The sequence below is a fragment of the Pavona decussata genome, unplaced genomic scaffold (genome assembly GCF_977016875.1).
Source record: "Pavona decussata unplaced genomic scaffold, jaPavDecu1.1 SCAFFOLD_91, whole genome shotgun sequence".
In the NCBI taxonomy this organism is placed as follows: Eukaryota; Metazoa; Cnidaria; class Anthozoa; order Scleractinia; family Agariciidae; genus Pavona; species Pavona decussata.
The window spans coordinates 2,385,809-2,405,059 of record NW_028145508.1 but is presented as its reverse complement, the minus strand read 5'-3'; the positions used below and the strand labels follow the sequence as shown (position 1 = coordinate 2,405,059).

General features: G+C 39.9%; 1 protein-coding gene and 1 pseudogene across 2 annotated transcripts in view; one reads left to right on the top strand and one right to left on the bottom strand.

The window, feature by feature from the left end:
• LOC146474196 (vitrin-like) overlaps positions 1 to 19,251 on the top strand; it is a 98,083-nt gene that overhangs the window by 48,245 nt on the left and 30,587 nt on the right. The window lies entirely within an intron of this gene.
• LOC146474197 (BTB/POZ domain-containing protein 6 pseudogene) overlaps positions 13,778 to 19,251 on the bottom strand; it is a 34,482-nt pseudogene continuing 29,008 nt past the window's right edge. Inside the window, exon 2 of the transcript XR_014866243.1 lies at positions 13,778 to 14,008. The product of XR_014866243.1 is annotated as a BTB/POZ domain-containing protein 6 pseudogene (transcript). The remainder of the gene's footprint in view (positions 14,009 to 19,251) is intronic.

The following is a 19,251-nucleotide window of genomic DNA, read 5'->3' as shown; positions in this document are numbered from 1 at the left end:
ATAAAACCAATAAAAAATAATACTCGCAGTCAATCACATAGCACGAGAAAACGTTTGACGCGATACTCAATCGGTTTGAAGAAAGAAAAGTAGGAATTGACTCGCGTACCCTTCTCTCTCTTTTTCCGGGTATCTGGAATTGTACTAAGGTTTGTTTGGTCGCTATTAGCTTCTTTTTTTGTCTAGCAAAAACTCCCAAGTGCAACTGCTACTGCGGCGCATTTGTAGCGAGAGCTTATATGTTTTGTTATATTGATTTTTCTAGTGCTCTGGTTCTTATTTATATGAGGGGATGCTTAATCACATGCATATGAAAAAGTGATTTTAAAGAAACGAAACGTGTTTTGCAATGACTTCAGTTTAATTATATCCTGCTTTATCCAATTTTGGCCACGTATAGTCGCCTTTGTGTCTTACACAGAGTATTTGGAGTAGAAATAACTCATAACGAAGGATTTGCGACGTACGCTAGACTATTTTGGCGATCTGGCGGTTATCAATAATTCTAATGCATTGGGGGGAGGGCGTCCAGGGGAAACACTTTTAGTGAGGTAACCGTAAGCAGAACAAATAACGGATTACTTTGTCCTCGTACCCGGAAAACTTAGAGGTTTTGTTTTTCCTTGCGCAGGAAAATTATGTTTGTTGTTGTTGTTGTTGTTTGTTTTGTTTGGTTTGTTTGTTTTGACGTTCTCTCTGATGCAGGCTTGGCCCCTGGACTCCCACAATGCATCTCGATTGAAGGTGGCCGCCAGATCAAGGAAAAGGTCTTGTAAATAGCGCAATCAATGTCAAATAATTTTCGGAAAATATTCAAATTCAGGTCAAACTATAAGGTTTGAAAGTCATAATGCGGGGAGTCTTTGTAGTAGAAAGCGTGTGATCAAATTTTCTCTGTACCTAAAATTTTCCCGTGGATCATAATGCCGGCGTATAACAGACAAATGGCCATGGCAGGCACTCTTTTTAAACTACGTGCTTTAAATTCGAACGAAAAAAAATCTGTTTTTCCTATTATGTTATTAGCATACCGTTCATATTTTTTTTCCAGGGAAATCATTTGACTTTGAATTTAGCCCGGTAGTGTTTGTCACCAATAAAAACTACCGTTTCCTTCCCGGCGAAACCCACTTCCCTGCTCTCACTATTCTTCAATGCCGTTAACACAATAATACTGCTAACACGTTGAAATTCTTGGGCTTGAAGAAACCATTCAGAATTTACAGAAGGCTCACCTTTACTGTAAAGTCGCCTCGTCCATGGTGTGTATGAACTAGGCCGACCGAAACATACAATCATCCGGCAGTAAAAATGTAAATGAAAACTCAAAAGAAGTTCTTTTAAGAGCTTCTTTTGAGTAAGAGTATAATAAAACAATTTTGTTACTACCGCTTCAAATATACTTTCGATTGTCATCGCCTAACTCCTGGTTTTTCGGTTACAAAAATTCCTATGTATGAAAAGAACGAAAGCGAGGTAATATTCTCCTTAGTCTGAGGAAGTTACGAAATAACCTACATCTGAATGCTATAAACTATTAGGGGTATCGAATGGCCCCATTTAATTTAAAAGTGCTCGCAAAATTTGGCCTTTGCTCGAATTGCTCGCAAAAATTACACGGGTGCTCGCTTGTTCGTGCTCGCAAAATTTTTCCAACTGCTCGCATGCTCGCATTTGTTAACATGTGTTCGATTGCTCGAAATTTCGTTAATCCTCCTAGTTATTTTTTATACATACATAAACGATAAATAAGTTATGATAGGGTTAAAACAAAAAGGCTTAAACATCCTTACCTCTGGCTTCAGTCTTTCTTTAACAGTTCAGCCTGTAACTATTTTTCTGTTTTGGAGGTGTCAGCCAGATTATTAGCTATTACTTGGCGCGAAACATTTATCCTATTAATAAAAGACAGATTCCGGCTAGCGGAAAATTTACGATGTACTCGAAGTGCTCTCTGCTCGCCATCTGTATTTTTCTAAAGTGCTCGCTGCTCGCCATCTGTATTTTCTAAAGTGCTCGCTGCTCGCAAGAAAATGCTCGCATGCTCGGAAATGCTCGCAAAGACCATTCGATACCCCTACTATTCATGAAATAATATTTAGTGAAAGTGGGCTCTATTAGTGAAATAACCTTAAGTGAAAGCACGCTATGATTGGTTGAAAGCCTGGCGGTAAATGTTTCATGAGCTATTTTTCAAAGGAAAAACAATAAGTTTGCTCCAGGTTACGGTACTCGAATTGGAAACGCCTGTCGCAGTTCGCGTTCAAACTTCAACGTGTTTTTCCATAACAAAATGGAAACATGAGAAATGTTTTGCATCTCTTACGTTTGGCTTGTGACAGTCTGGAAAAGGGATGACTAGCGTTGCCCTTCAAAACCTATCAAAAACTCAAGAGGTGGGTGTGGGGGGGGGGGGGGGGAGTTTAACCCCTCGAAGGTGATATTCAAGTGTTGCGCAGATTATTTGTAATCTGTGTACGTCTCCAAAATAGACACCTGAAGTCAAGAACACGAACTCGTATTTCACAAGAGGGTTAGTGAAGCTAAGCGTTCCCTTACCGACGCCATTAGTTTCGATCGTTCAAACCTAAAAGCATTAGTGGTATGAGGGTAATGTCATTAGCATGCTACGGTACAAGTGCTAACCATGTATTTACTTCGTTGGCTTTACTTGTTCTTTTTTGGCAGCCTTTCTTTCAAGGAGTCCACAACCCGTAAGTATGAATGAATACTGTGTTTATTGATGTAGTGGTGTAAAGAGTCCCAAGTCCAACCCTCTGTCTGCTGTCTGGAAATCTGTCTGCTCTAGGTTTGATTCAGTTCCATCTATGTTCTTTGAAAACCTATAAAAGTCATATTTAAATAAACCCAAGAATGGATAGAGAGTGCAGAATACTCATCTTTTAAAATTCTAAGTTGATTGGGTTTTTTCATGCGGAGAAGTGATCTTTGTGGATGATATTTGAATAAGATCTCCCCGGCATTCAGCAAAACGATTCGGAGAACTAAACAGTAACATGATTGCTTTGTCCATCTTTTAATTTTCTTAATACCCGGCTTAATTCCACCTATCATTTCCAGTGGTAAAACGATAACACAAAAAGAAAATGTCGCTACAGGATGTTTCTGTGGAATTAAACGCTTGTTTTGTTCTTGATATTATTGAAGGAGTATTCCAGTTCTGAACCAGACTCCTGTTTGAACGCACAAAACAAGAGAAAATAACTCATATAAATTCACTCCCAAAAGATGGAAAATAAGAAAGAAACCACCCGGTCAGCGCAACAGAAGTTCTTTTCACCAGGATCATTAGATTTCACTCGCTAAGCGTTTACTAAACGGTTGTTGATTGAAGCTATCGACTGATCTTTCAGTTATCGCTTTGCAACGAACCATCATTTCACCCGTCACGCCTGCACTCTTTGTGTCACTCTTAATTTGCACGACACCTTTTTGTCTGTTGCGAATTTGGTTGTAAACATGTCAGTCACTGATGAAAAGTCAAATTTGCAGTTCTTTCGACTTGAAAAATTGCTTAGCCCCTGCCACCTTCCTCACTGATCAATAATTTTCTGTGTGAAATCGAAGTCTTGCCACCACACACCCAGACAGACGACTTCCTCAGCCTCTCTGATGGGTACAGAAATATAGAGGATGTTACATGACTGAGCGGAGACACGAAATTTCTCTTCGAGTGTTGACTAGAATCTGATGAAATGTTCTGATGGCACGTTTTATGGAGGACGTGAACTCACGATGACGAATTTTTATTTTTATTTCTAAATTTTGGTGTGGTCTCCAAGATTTCAAAAATTAATCTACATTTGACATTTAAGGCGAGTTGGAGTCTTTGCGACGTTTGACGTCGTCTTTGCTAACGTTCCCTATTGTACTTGGAGTGGTGCGAAAACTAGTCCATTGAGAAGTAACCCACGACCGTAAATATTCTAAAATCGAAGCACGGGCGCAGCGGTAGCGTACAAGGCTTGCATCATTCTTCTTTTGCTGAATCTATCAAAAATCACTTGCAAAGGGAATGGGTACATATGCTTGCTTCGCGACATTCCGGTTCAAAAACTGTGCCAAAATGAGCGCATTGTGTTATCCTGGGTACAAAAACTACTAGTATGAACGTAGCCAACCTCCCGAAAGATGTTTGCACTTTGAAATTGGCCTTTGTCTGTTATTCCGTAGCAATCTCGTTACGCCACCGTAGGCTGGGTTCTTCAGTTTAATATAGGGTTTGATTGTATGCGTTACGCTTCTTCTCCATCAGAGAAAGTAGACGATCCATGTATTGTCGATCTTGGTTTCGTTTTTGGACGCGTCGAGTAGCATAAAAAACGCGTGGCGCGACGTCCAAGTGTTTGTCGCTGGAGTTACCAAGCTACTGAACGTGTCTGCTGAAGGAACGCATGTTGGCGTGATAAAATTCGGCACGGATTCTAACGTCGAATTTGGGTTCAAAGAGTGCTTAGACTTCCTGGACCAGTGCCAGGGGCTAATACACAGTTACACTTGGGGTTAAGAGATGCGAATGAGAAACTTTATAATGAAAAGACGAATTCGTACGGCTACAGGAAAGACCCACGAGTTCGAAAGGTAGGTTATCTTTTGTCATTCATTTTGCATGTCGTATATATACCAGACTTAGAGAATGACTTGCGCTGTTGTTCGAAAGCTCCTGATACACACTAACTTGAATCCAATCTAACTGAGGTTGTTGTGAAAAGTCTTAGGTTTGAAGCCTCCTTTTTCTTCTCCTCTACGCCCTGCATTTATGTTTGCATTCAAATTTAAATTATAATAGCCGTTATTTTCTTTCATTGTAACTCTGGCCCCGAAGAAGACTAGAGATACTAGTTGTTGGCCCAGATATTTTGCCCCTTGCCGTAGCGTTGTCCCTGCAATCAGTTTGGTTTATTTTAGCCTTTAGTAATAAAACAAACGAAAAGGTATTCCTCGTAACAAGTCTAGCCTCCCACGCAGTCGTTTTTAGGGGACTCGTACGGGAGGTGGTTATACGACTCCCCAAAAAACGACTACGTGGGAGGCTATAACAAGCCATGATTGCCTTGGGTTTTTCCTTCGTGATAGGGTGATTTTCCCGGGGGCGGGGGACTTCCATATAAAAGTGACAGAGGTGATTGTCGTAAAATTCGCTGTTTGGTACCCCTTAGGATGCTAAAATCTAAAATGACTTCCGTCAGAGGTATGGTAGTACCTTATTAAGCCGACAAATTTGAGAGGAAGTAAACTCAACCTCGTTCCCAGGGCTTTTCCCTTTGAAATTGGGACGGGTCCCTCCCAATTTCAAAGGGAAAAGCCCTGGAAACGAGATTGGAAGTAAACTCTGTCCACTGATTTGGTTCCTCTTAGGGATAAAACAATTTGTTCGGACCACTCCCACAAAGAATTCCAGTACCTTTTAGGGGTTCTTTTCAAAATTTCCGCCGCCACTTTTATATGGGAGTCCCCCTCCCCCATGGCGTTTTTAAACTTTTGATCCCGCGAAAGTTGGGGCGAGAGAGTGAAAGCCTGAGTGTAGCTTGGCAAGTAGGAATGGGTGGAGTGGCGTTTGTTGGAGAGGACGCCGAAAATGGATGGCTTAAGGAAGTGTACATAGAAGTCAATCCACAGGCGGCCCAAGCTCAATCTGTGAGTTGTGGTGATCAACTGTCACGGCGCAAATTTAAGAGTTTGTATGGGAATATTTACGATCGGGTTTAGGAGGTAAAAATTCCGAAAATTTCTGAATAAAAATTACATACCTTGTTTATACGGTGTACTGTTTGTTGTTTCTCTGTCTGCCTTTTGCTGATTGGAGGTCATTTTAGCGAGTTATCGTTTCCCGGGGTTTCACACTCCTAAGAGAAGGGCAAGTTGCCCTTCTCTTAGGAGTGTGACCTCCAATCAGCAAAAGGAGACAGAGAAACAACAAACAGTACACTGTATAAACAAGGTATGTAATTTTTATTCAGAAATTTTCGGAATTTTTACCTCCTAAACCCGATTGTAAATATTCCCATATAAACTCTTAAATTTGCGCCGTGACGGATATTACGCAAGATGATCACCACAACTCACAGCTTTAGCTTGGGCCGCCTGTGGTCAATCAAACACAGAACGTGCGCCGATAGAAGATGACAAAAAATAGTTGAGGTGACAACAGGAGTCGAACAGGTCGACATCCTTCTTGCAACTGAAATATTAACAATTAATTTAAGTTTTTGTTACGATTGATTGTCTTGTTGCTGTTAAAATTGATAAGCCCAGGAGGTATCATTATAGGACAGAAGCAGCGTGACAGAAGGAGGCGAGAAGCAACATGAAGCTAAGATACATAAATCACTGATAACAGCTGACATATGTCTTAGAGTGTTTCTGAGATTCGATCTGAAAATGATTTACTTTTGCTGGAAGAAAAGGGGTAGTTCCTGGTTTCTGTTAAATTTTATTTGAGATTCCATTCAGACAGTGTAAAATCCGTAAAATTAAATCTTGGCATAGCCGCGCGATCCAGCTTCATTAATCGCCGTTCGAAAACTGTAGTCTTGTCTCCCACCACACATAGTTATTTATTTATTTATTTTTATTTTCGATACTTGTCGAATGAAATCGATCAAAATCGAACTTTAACATTTTTTTTTTATTTTTATGTAGTATGACGTCATGAGAATACTTGTGCATCATAAAATTTGTCGATTCTGTTTCCTTGCGGCTGAGTGATATTTTTTCAAGCCGATAGCTAAGATAAGGAATGCATTACATACAAGTGAGTCGTATTGTAGTGCAATCTTTGTCTTTTTGTACGCTTATTACTTTCCAGATTTTCTTTGATTTTTTAGAATTCCCATCTACAGGCATCTAATTACAGTAGGAATGATCAATCTTGTCGTATGTAACTGGTGCGAAATGCTACCACATCATTTCGAAAAACGAATTCTTCGTGCATCAGACCGCAGATGAGGGATTTATAACAGATAAGTCTTAAACAACGAGTGATATTGATAACGACGTGACAATATATACCACTGATAAGCTGTACTCAAGAAAAAATAATAACACTGTCGAGTACCAGTTCAATTGTATCTCTTCGGCATCTTTTTTCTAATTTTGTGTCCTCCATCTTTACCACTAGACTTAAGATTTTGTCGTGGAGAAAACGTTCCCCTTCTAAGGGCAGGGAAAGCAATATCGAATCTAACGATTGTCAAATAATCGAAATTCAAATTTAAGGGTAAACAGAGAACGGAAATTCAGGAAATTGACCAGCCAGCTCATTTGATCTAAAAAAACGGCCACTCTCACGAAACTGAAATGTTACACCAGACGTTTGGACACTTGCAGCGCCACCCACGCCCTTCCAAGATGGTGGGCCATTTATAGAAGCTGAAATCATGTAAGAAGTATTTTTCTTTAAAGCGACCGAAGAGTCAAACCGAACTTTAAAACCATAATAGGTACAACCTTTGTACTCCAAAAGCCTAGAAGAAAACGTTCTTGTAACTTGTGGTATCAGTTCAACTAGTGGGCCAGTATTGTTCCACAGTTTCAATGTTACCGTGTAGTCGTTGCTGTTACTTCCGCACAGACATACTCCATGTAAGGTGATGTCTTTGTTCACGGTAAAACTTAAAACGTCGCGGTCGCCATAGTAGTACCAACCAGTTTCCACAACCGATTCAAATCTGCCACAACGAAGAACAGGACCAGATCGCTTAGTTTCCGGAAATCCCACTGGAGAAGTTAATGTTGAACTGAAAAACTGGAAAAATCTTACCAGTTCCTCTGGAGTAAGAATTCTTTTTTCAACGACAACAGCTGCAAATTCCCTTTGAGTCATCACTGGAAAACGTATCGCTTTAATAATTCTTTCACCGAGAATTTTCCTCTTCAACTCGCCACTCGCTGTTGAACCATTCTTTTCGCATTGTTTCGTTGCCCACAAATCAACAGCTTGAAACAAATCGACTTCTTCGATGCTCAGGGAATCTCTAACGACTACCGCCTCAAGTATGGACCTTTGAATTGTCACAAAGCCATCCGAATCGACGGCCGCTTTTGTCTGTTTATCGATCACTTCCCAGCATTGATCCACCAGATCTTTCTCTTCATACTTGTCAGCCGTTGGCAGAATGTCGAAAACATTTGATGCATCCAAATTATCGTGTAGATATTTTGTGCATTTGTCAACAAGAGAGGGCACCTTGTATTTTTTAGCCAAGTATAACACTCCCATTACAGTACTTCCGCTTAAGTTCACTTCATCGCTGTATATGTATCTAAACAACTCCAATAGACTCTCGTACTCACAGTCAGGTAGTTCGATAGTGTCTCTGGTCTCTGCTAACTCACCGTATAACATGGCTTCAAACACAGGACTACCAATCGACAGCACGAACTTGTGAGCAGGAATAGCTCGCTTACTTTCACTTTCACCATCGCTCGTACGAGCCACAAACTTCACATCACTGAAGAGATGGTTGTTGAACATGAACTTGGTTCTTTCTCTGATGGTGGATCTTGTTGTCTGCCAATTTACCTCCACAGACATATTTGCTTTGCTGCTTTAAAGGATTAAGATGCAGTTTATCGTTTCCTTAATCGCTGTAGGTGCTCCGCCAGCAAGCCGCAGTTGTTGTTCAAGCACTAATGATTTCGTGTAATTTATACAGAGCGCCCGTCTGCGGGTAAACAAATACCTGGGCAATCACGTCATTTCAATTAAAGGTTTTCAGCAGACCAGAACGGATTATTTTGTTTTTCCATGCGGACGTAAACAAGGCCTCTGTTCGAAAACCGACTACATGAGTACAACGCACCTAATGTGCTTTCCCGGCTTGAATACATGCGAAAACAAAATCACATTGTTTAGGGACCGTTCATTATTTATCAGAGGGGACGGGGGATAGGTGAAAAAACAGGAAATTTTTGGTTCGAATTTTTTGCCAGTGCTCCTGATGAGTTATGGGGGGGGGGGGGGGGGGGGACGCTTTGGGCATGTCAGACAAAAACATTTGTAGTGTAGTAATTGACTAACATTAGGTGAAAAGAATGGTCGCAGGGATTAATACACCAATTTATTACTTTACACGGCAAAATGTGTTTTATTTATTAGGTGTACAAAAAAAATATTGCGGAGAATCTCACAAACACTTTGTGCAACAACATTATGTGGTTCCAGCTACCCAAATAGCCTTTTTTTTTCTTCAATCGAAGGAGTGCTAATAAGTTCAAACTTTTAACAAAAAATTCCTAACCTTACTTTGCAAAATATTGAAGGAAGAAAAAATGACAGCACAACTGAAAGGTATACTGCTAATGGGTTTCCCTTGAATTGTCACAAATTAGAATTTTATCCACAACCGGGCTCACGTTTTCCAGCATAATAAACGGCACCACAGGAAAGTACTGCTCAGTAGCTTTTATTTGAATGGTCACACTTTAGGATTGCATCCACAGACTCAAAAGTTAGAACCCCCTTGTGTCCCGAACGTTTAGGCCAGGATTTATGGGCCTGTTTCATTCTTGACTGACTATGCATAAAAAAAGAGTTCGTAGCATTCAACAACGATTAATTCCTTTTGCATTTTTTCTCATGGCTGTATAGTCCAATTTTTGATCTACGTTGACATGAGAAACAACATATCAATGTGCTGTCATTCACTGTAGCGTTTCTTCTTTCTTTAATTTGGCTTGCTTGCTTAAGCCACGACGTACAGCGTAATAAATAAAACCACAAAAAATAACTACTCGCAGTCAATCACATAACACGAGAAAACGTTTGACGCGATACTCAAACAGTTTGAGGAAAGAAAAGTAGGAATTGACTCGCGTACCCTTCTCTCTCTTTTTCCGGGTATCTGGAATTGCACTAAGTTTTGTTTGGTCGCTATTAGCTTCTTTTTTTGTTTAGCAAAAACTCCCAAGTGCAACTGCTACTGCGGCGCATTTGTAGCGAGAGCTTATATGTTTTGTTATATTGATTTTTCTAGTGCTCTGGTTCTTATTTATACGAGGGGCCGGGGATGCTTTATCACATGCATATGAACAAGTGATTTTTAAAAAAACGAAACGTGTTTTGCAATGACTTCTGTTTTATTGTATCCTGCTTTATTTCTATTACTTCGAACTTGCTAATGGCGTTTTGACGACTCCGAAACGTTGATCGGTTTTATCGTTTATTTACACTTGCCTTTGTAAAACCTTTACCTAAACCTTTACTTATCCAATTTTGCCCAAGTATTTGTTTGTGTCTTACATGGAGTATTTGGAGTAGAAATCACTCATACCGAAGGATTTGCGACATACGATAGACCATTTTGGCGATCTGGCGGTTATCATTAATTGTAATGCACTGGGGGGAGGGCGTCCAGGGCCAACACTTTTATTAGGGTAACCTTAAGCAGAATAAATAACGGATTGTGAAGAAGCGTAGTGGATGTAATGTTAAGATAAAAAGTCTGACATTTTGTTTTCACACCCGGAAAACTTAGGGGTTTTGTTTTTTCTTGCACAGAAAAATTCCGTTTTCTTTTTTTTTTTTTTTTTTGGACTTTCTTACCGATGCAGGCTTTGCCCCCTGGACTCCCACAATGCATCTCTATTGAAGATGGCCGTCAGATCAAGGAAAAAGGTCTTGTAAATAGTCCAATTATTCTCAACTAATTTTCTGAAAGTATTCAAAATCAGAACAAACTGTGAGCTTTGGAAGTCATGATGTGGAAAGTCTTTGTAGTAAAAAGCGTGTGATCAAATTTTCTCTGTACCTAAAATTTTCCCGTGGATCATGTTGGCCGGCGTTTTACAGACAAATGGCGAAGGCAGGGGCTCTTTTGAAACTACGTGCTTCAAATTCGAACCAAAAAATGTTTATCCTAGTATCTTGTTAGCATACCGTTCATATTTTTTTCAGGGAAATCATTTGACTTTGAATTTAGCTTGGTGTTTTTGTCTGTAATTAACACTACCGTATCCTTTCCGGCGAAACCCACTTCCTGGCTCTCACTGCTTCTAAATGTCGTTAACACAATAATACTGCTAACGCGTTCTTGGACTTGAAGAAACCATTCAGAATTTACAGAAGGCTCATCTTTACAAATTCGCCTCGTCCATGGTGTGTATAAACTCTAGACGGACCGAAACCTACAATCATCCGGCAGTAAAAATGTAAATGAAAACTCGAAAGACGTTTTTAAGTACAGTCGAACCTGTATATAACGGCCACCCTCGGGACTTGAGGCACTGGCCGCTTAATACAGGATCACTAAAAATACTCACTGGGAGTTGTCTAATGTCAAATTTAACGGTGTATCATACAAAAACATTTCACAATCAACACTCTTTCAAGAGATCAATACGTTAAACAAAGTTTAGTGCCAACTTGTAACTTAATGGTATAATATACGTAACATTGTGTAAAAGCACTGTGCAATAAATTGTCTTCTACTCTTGTACGGTGTACAGTACTGTATTTCTAACTCACTTACTTACGTGACTTGCAGCTCACAACAAAATATTTCATTCCGTCATTTCATAGTTGTTACGATCGAAGTGGAGTTATAACGGTAATGTTGCTAATTAAAAGTAACACAATGTATAATAAAATTCCTCAAGTTAAAATAGGAATAGGGTAAGAATTACAGCGACTTAAACAAGTGGGACACGTGCGTTTGGCGCCTCGGAATTTGAAACTTTTGTTTGTAGAGAAAGTCGTTGACTGTCGACACTGCCAGCGACAATTCCTGTTATCCATTGTACTGTGCATATGACTTAGTTTCAAGGGCGGCCGCTTAATACAGGTAAAAATAACAAAGAAAGACAAACATGGGACTGCTACAGGGTGGCCGCGGCCGCTTAATAGAGGTGGCCGCCTAATACAGGTAACAAATACAGCGTTTGTTTGCGCGAAAAATCGGGACTTTAAAAACTGGCCGCTTAATAGAGGGTGGCCGCTTAATACAGGGCCGTTATATACAGGTTCGACTGTATAATAAAACAATTTTGGTACTACGGCTTTTTAAATATATTTCCGATTGTCATCGCCTTATTCCTGGTTTGTCGGTTATAAAAATTCCTATGTATTAAAAGATCGATAGGGAGCTAATATTTTCTTTAGTCCGAAGAAGTTACGAAATAACCTACATCTGAATGCTATAAACTATTCATGAAATAATATTTAGTGGAAGCGCGCTTTATTCGTGAAAGCACGCTCTGATTGGTTGAATTCCGGTAATGTTTCATGAGCTATTTTGCAAAGGCAACTGAACAATAGTATGCTCCGCGTACTCGAATTGGAAACGCCGGTCACAGTTCGCGCGTTCAAACTTTAACGTGTTTTTCCATAACAAAATGGAAACATGAAAAATGTTTTGCATTTCTTACATGTGGTCTGTGACAGTCTAGAAAAGGGATGACTACCGTTGCCCTTCAAAACCTATCAAAAAACTCGGGAGGTGGGGGGTGGGGGAGTTTAACCCCTCGAGGGTGATATTAAAGTGTTGCGTGGATTATTTGGAATCTGTGTACGTCTCCAAAATAAACACCTGAAGTCAAGGACACGAACTCGTATTTCACAAGTGGGTTAGTGAAGCTTAGCGTTCCCTTACCCACGCCATTAGTTTCGTTCAAACTTAAAAGCATTAGTGGTATGACAGTAGTGTCATAAGCATGCTATGGTACAAGTGTTAGCCATGTTTTTACTTTGTTGATTTACTTGTTCCTTTTCGGCAGCCTTTCTTTCAAGGCGTCCACATCCCGTAAGTATGAATTAATATTGTGTTTATTAATGTAGTGGTGTAAAGAGTTTCAAGTCTAACCCTCTGTCTGCTGTCTGGAAATATGTCTACTTTAGTTTTGATTCAGTTCCATGTATGCTCTTTGAAAACCTTTAAAAGTCCTACTAACCTATTATTTTAATATATCCAAGAATGGATAGAGAGGGCAGAAAACTCAGCTTTTAGAATTCTGAGTTGATTGGATTTTTTCATGTGGAAAAGTCGCTTGAATGATCTTTGTGGATGATATCTGAATAAGATCTCCACGGCATTCAGCAAAACGATTCGGAGAACTAAACAGTAACATGATTGCTTTGCCAATCTTTTTCTTAATTCCAGGCTTAATTCCACATACTATTTCCAGTGGTAGGGGACTCGTAGGGGAGGACGTAATACGAGTCCTCTAAAAACGACTGCGTGGGAGGCTATATAAGCCAGGATTGTCTTGGGTTTTTCCTTTGTGGAAGGGCATTTTCCTGGGGCGGGGTACTTTCATATAAAAGTGACGGGGGTGATTGTCGTAAAATTCGTGGTTTGGTATCCCTTGGGGTGCTAAAATCTAAAATGACTTTCGTCAAAATTATGGTGGTACCTTTTAAGGTATTGAACCGAACAATTTGACAGGAAGTAATTGTCTGTCAACTGATTTGGTACCTCTTAGGGATAAGAAAAAAAAAATGTTTGGACCACGCCCACAAAACAGAGTTCTTGTACCTTTTAGGTTTATTTATTTTTTCAAAATTTCCGACGATCACCCCCGTCACTTTTATGTGGGAGTCCTCCACCTCCCCGGGACGTTTTTAAACTTTTGATCGCGTGAAAGTTGGGGCGAGAAAGTGAAAGCCTGAGTGTAGCTTGGCTAGTAGGAATGGGTGGAGTGGGGTTTGGTGGAGAGGACACCGGCAACTGATTGCTTAAGGAAGTGTACATAGACGTCAATCAAACACAGAACGTGCACCGATAGAAGGTGACAAAAAATAGTTTAGGGGACCACAGGGAAAGCAATATCGAATTTAACGATTGTCAAATAATCGAAATCAAATTTAAGGGTAAACAGAGAAAAGAAATTCAGGAAATTGACCAACCAGCTGATTTGATCTAGCAATGTATGCAATACCCCGACAAAACTGAAATGTTACACCAGACGTTTGGACACTTACAGTGCCATCAACGCCCTTCCAAGATGGTGGGCCAGTTATAAAAGCTGAAATCGTGTAAATAGTATTTTTCTTTAGAGCAACCGAAGAGTGAAACAAAACTTTAAAACCATAATAGGTACTACCTTTGTACTCCAAAAGCCTAGAAGAAAACGTTCCTGTAACTTGTCTTATAACTGGAAATGGTGTGCAAATTACGTCCCACAGTTCCAATGTTACCGTGTAGTCGTTGCTGTTACTTCCGCACAGACATACTCCATGTAAGATGATGTCTTTGTTCACAGTAAAGTTTACAACGTCCTTTCTTCCATCGTAGCGCCAATCAGTTTCCACAACCGATTCAAATCTGCGACAACGAAGAACAGGACCAGATCGCTTAGTTTCCGGAAATCTCACTGGAGAAGTTAATGTTGAACTGAAATACTGAAAAAATCTGACCAGTTCATCTGGAGTAAGAATTCTTTTTTCAACGACAACAGCTTCAAATTCCCATTGAGTCATCACTGGAAAACGTATCGCTTTAATAATTCTTTCACCGAGAATTCTTCTCTTCAACTCGCCACTCGCTGTTGAACCATTCGTTTCGCATTGTTTCGTTGCCCACAAATCAACAGCTCGGAACAAGTCGACCTCTTCGATGCTCAGAGAGTCTCTAACGACCACCGCCTCAAGTATGGACCTTTGAATTGTCACAAAGCCATCCGATCCGACGGCCGCTTTCGTCTGTCCATCGATCACTTCCCAGCATTGATTCACCAGATCTTTCTCTTCATACTTGTCAGCCATTGGCAGAATGTTGAAAACATTTGATGCATCTAAATTATCTTGTAGATATTTTGTGCATTTGTCAACAAGAGAAGGCACCATATATTTCTTAGCCAAGTATAACACGCCCATTACAGTACTTCCGCTTAACTTCACGTCATCGCTGTACATGTGTCTAAACAACTCCAATAGACTCTCGTACTCACAGTCAGGTAGTTCGATAGTGTCTCTGGTCTCTGCTAACTCACCGTATAACATGGCTTCAAACACAGGACTACCTATCGACAGCACGAACTTGTGAGCAGGAATAGCTCGCTTACTTTCACTTTCACCATCGCTCGTACGAGCCACGAACTTCACATCACTGAAGAGATGGTTGTTGAACATAAACTTGGTTCTATCTCTGATGGTGGGTCTTGTTGTCTGCCAATTTACCTCCACAGACATGTTTGCTTGCTGCTTTGAAAGATTAAGATGCAGTATATCGTTTCCTTTATCGCTGTACGTGCTCCGCCAACAAGCCATAGTTGTTGTTCATGCTCTAATGATTTCGTGTAATTTACCCATAGCACCCTCTGCAAGTAAACAAATACCTAAACAATCACGTCATTTCAATTGAAGGTTTTCAGCAGACCAGAACGGATTATTTTGGTTTTCCATGCGGACGTAAACAAGGCCTCTGTTCAAAAAACCGACTACATGAGTACAATGCGCCTAATGTGTTTAAGGCTTGAATACATGTCAAAACAAAATTACATTGCTAAGGGATCGTACATTATTTATCGGAGGGGTGAGGGATAGGTGAAAAAGAGAGGAGGACTTGGAATTTTTTGCCAGTGCTCAGTAACAAGGGATCATCCGCAGTACTTGCCGAGTTATTGGGAGGGGGTGGGGCTTTGTACGACGCAGAACGCCCCTGTTGTGGAATGGTACAGGCATGTCCCAGGTGGAAATCCTTGGACTTCCTTTCAAGATATTCCTTTCCTTGAATGAATGAATGAACGAACGAACGAACGAACGAACGAACGAACGAACGAACGAACGAACGAACGAAAGAACGAACGAACGAACGAACGAACGAACGAACGAGCGAACGATTGAATGAATGAATGAATGAATGAATGAATGAATGAATGAATGAATGAATGAATGAATGAATGAATGAATGAATGAATGAATGAATGAATGAATGAATGAATGAATGAATGAATGAATAAATGAATGAATGAATCAATGAATGAATGAATCAATGAATGAATGAATGAATCAATGAATCAATGAATCAGAATGAGTGCGTGCGTGAATGGATGGACGGACGGAAGAAAGGACGGACGATGATTGACTGATGACTGATTGATTGACTGACTTACTGACTGATTTACTGGCTGGCTTTGACTAACTGTCTTACTGTATCTTTTTTTTTACAGGAATCAGACAACACGTGGCATCAAACTGTTCTGCGATTTAACACAACTAAGATGGAAGCATTACCAGTGTTTGATGTGGCTCCTTATAACATCGCTAGTTTAGAAATGAAGCAAGACTTTTTCTTGGAAATTGGATCCGTTTGTTTCTTTTACTAATAATTATTCAACTTAAAAGCCTAAAACGACTCTTAAAGTCGAAGTCTTCTGCAGCAAGATGGGCATGTCGGACAAAAACATTTGTAGTGTAGTAATTGACTAACATTAGGTGAAGAGAATGGACGCAGAAATTCAATACACCAATTTATTACTTTATACCGCAATATGTGTTATATTTATTAGACGTACAAAAAAAAAGCATTGCGGAGAATTTCACGAACACTTTGTATAACAACGTTATGTGGTTCCAGCTACCCGAGGACCCTATTTCCTTTTTTCAATCCTAGGAGTACCAATAAGTTCAAACTTTTGACAAAAAATTCTGACCTTACTTTGCAAAACAGTATTGAAGGAAGAAAAAATGGCAGCATAACTAAAGGGTATACAGCTCATGGGTTTCCCTTGAATTGTCACAAATTAGAATTTTATCCACAACCAGGCTCACCAGACCAGCATAATAAACAGCACCACAGGAAAGTAATGCTAAGTAGCTTTAATTTGATTGGCCACTTTTTAGGATTACATACAAAGATTCAAAAGTAAGAAACGCCTTGTATAGCATAATAAACAGCACCACAGGAAAGTGCTGCTCAGTAGCTTTCATTTGAATGGCCACACTTTAGGATTACATCCACAGACTCAAAAGTTAGAGTCACTTTTTCCAGCACAATAAACAGCACCACAGGAAAGTACTACAATTAATAAACCATACACATGAAAGAACTCCTGGAGAACTTAAATTTAAAATAGACTTGCTTTAGGATATTAGGAGACTCACAAGCTTCAATTCTGGCCACTGAATTGGTTTCGGGACACTTGACGTTTTGGTAAAAGTTTTGTTGTTAAATTAGACAATTGCCGATAGTTTAAGGTCCCAAAAAGAACCTTATAAACTGAAACAATGTGCAAGTCTTTGCGAGACATGTTTGACTACTGACTCTCAACATTGTTTTCCTTTTTTGGGGGGGGGGGGGGGGGGGGGAGGGAATTTTATGTTTTTAAGTAAAAGAAAAATAATCCAAGTGTCCCTAACGTTTTAGCCAGATTCTTTTGGCCTGCTTCATTCTTGACTAACTATGCTTAAAAAGTAGAGTTCGTAACATTCAAAAACGATTAATTCCTTTTGGATTTTATTCTCATGGCTGTATAGTTCAATTCTTAATCTACGCTGACGCAAGGAGAATGAACAGATCCGATGTGCTGTCATTCATTGTAGTGTTTCTTCTTTCTTTGGCTTACTTGCTTCTGAACCACGGCGTGCAGCATAATAAATAAAACCACATAAAATAACTACTCGCAGTCAATCACATTACTCGAGAAAATGCTTGACGCAATACTCAAACAGTCTGAAGAAAGAACAGGAGGAATTGACTCGTGTACCCTTCTCTCTCTTCTTCCGGGTATCTGGAATTGCACTAAATTTTGTTTGGTCGCTACTGTATTAGCTTCTTTTTTTTAGCAAGTACTCCCAAGTACAACTGCTACTGCGGCGCATTTGTAGGGAAAGCTTATATGTTTTGTGATATCGAATTTTTTCTAGTGCTCTGGTTCTTAATTTATTTGAGGGGATGCTTTATCACATGCATATGAAAAAGTGATTTTAAAGAAACGAAACGTGTTTTGCAATGACTTCTATTTTATTATATCTTGCTTTATCAAATTTTGGCCAAGTATAGTCGCCTTTGTGTCTTACATGGAATATTTGGAGTAGAAATCACCCACACCGAAGAATTTGCGACATACGATAGACCATCTTGGCGATCTGGCGGCTATCATTAATTGAGATGCATTGGGGGGGGGGGGGGGGGGGGGCGTCCAGGGACAACACTTTTAGTAGGATAACCGTAAGCAGAATAAATAACGGATTGTTTTGTCCTCATACCCGGAAAACGTAGAAGTTTTGTTTTTCCTTGCACAGGAAAATTGTGATTTGTTGTTGTTGTTGTTGTTGTTGTTTTTTTTTTTTTGACGTTCTTACCGATGCAGGCTTCGCTTCCAGGACTCCCACAATGCATCTCGATTGAAGGTGGCCGCCAGATCAAGGAAAAGGTCTTGTAAATAGTCAAATTAATGTCAAATAATTTTCTGAAAATACTACAGACAGATGGCGAAGGCAGGCACCCTTTTGAAACTACGTGCTTCAAATTCGAGCAAAGAAAAATTATCCTAGTGTCATATTAACTTACCGTTCATTTGACGTTGAATTAAACTCTGTGTTTTCTCCCCAATGAACACTACCGTATCCGCCCCAGCGAGACCCCCTTTCCTGCTCTCACTGTTTCTTAATGCCATTAACACAACGTACTGAATACTGCTAACAAGCTGAAATGTTTGGAGACGAAGAAACCATTCAGATTTGACTGGAGGCTGGTCTTTACAAGTCGCCTCGTCCATGGTATGTATGAACTAGGCGGACCGAAGACTGCAATCATGCGGCAATAAAATTGTTTAAGAAAACTCGAAAGAATTTTTTAAGTATCAAAAACTCGGGAGGGCGGAGGGGTGTTAAGATGTTGCGTGGATTATTTGGTATCTGTGCACGTCTCCAAAATAAACACCTGAGGTCAAGAACACGAACTCATATTTCACAAGAGGGTTAGTGAAGCTTACAGGGTTCCCTTATCCACGCCATTAGTTTCGTTCAAACCTAAAAGCATTAGTGGTACGAGAGTAATGTCATTAGCATGCTACGGTACAAGTGCTAGGCATGTTTTTACTTCGTTGGATTTACTTGTTCCTTTTTGGTATCCTTTCTTTCAAGGCGTCCACATCCCGTAAGTATGAATGAATACTGTGTTTATTAATGTAGTGGTGTAAAGAGTTTCAAGTCCAACCCTCTGTCTGCTGTCTGGAAATCTGTCTGCTTTAGTTTTGATTCAGTTCCATGTATGCTCTTTAAAAACCTTTTAAAGTCGCATTAACCTATTGTTTAAATAAACCCAAGACTGGATAGAGAGGGCAGAATAC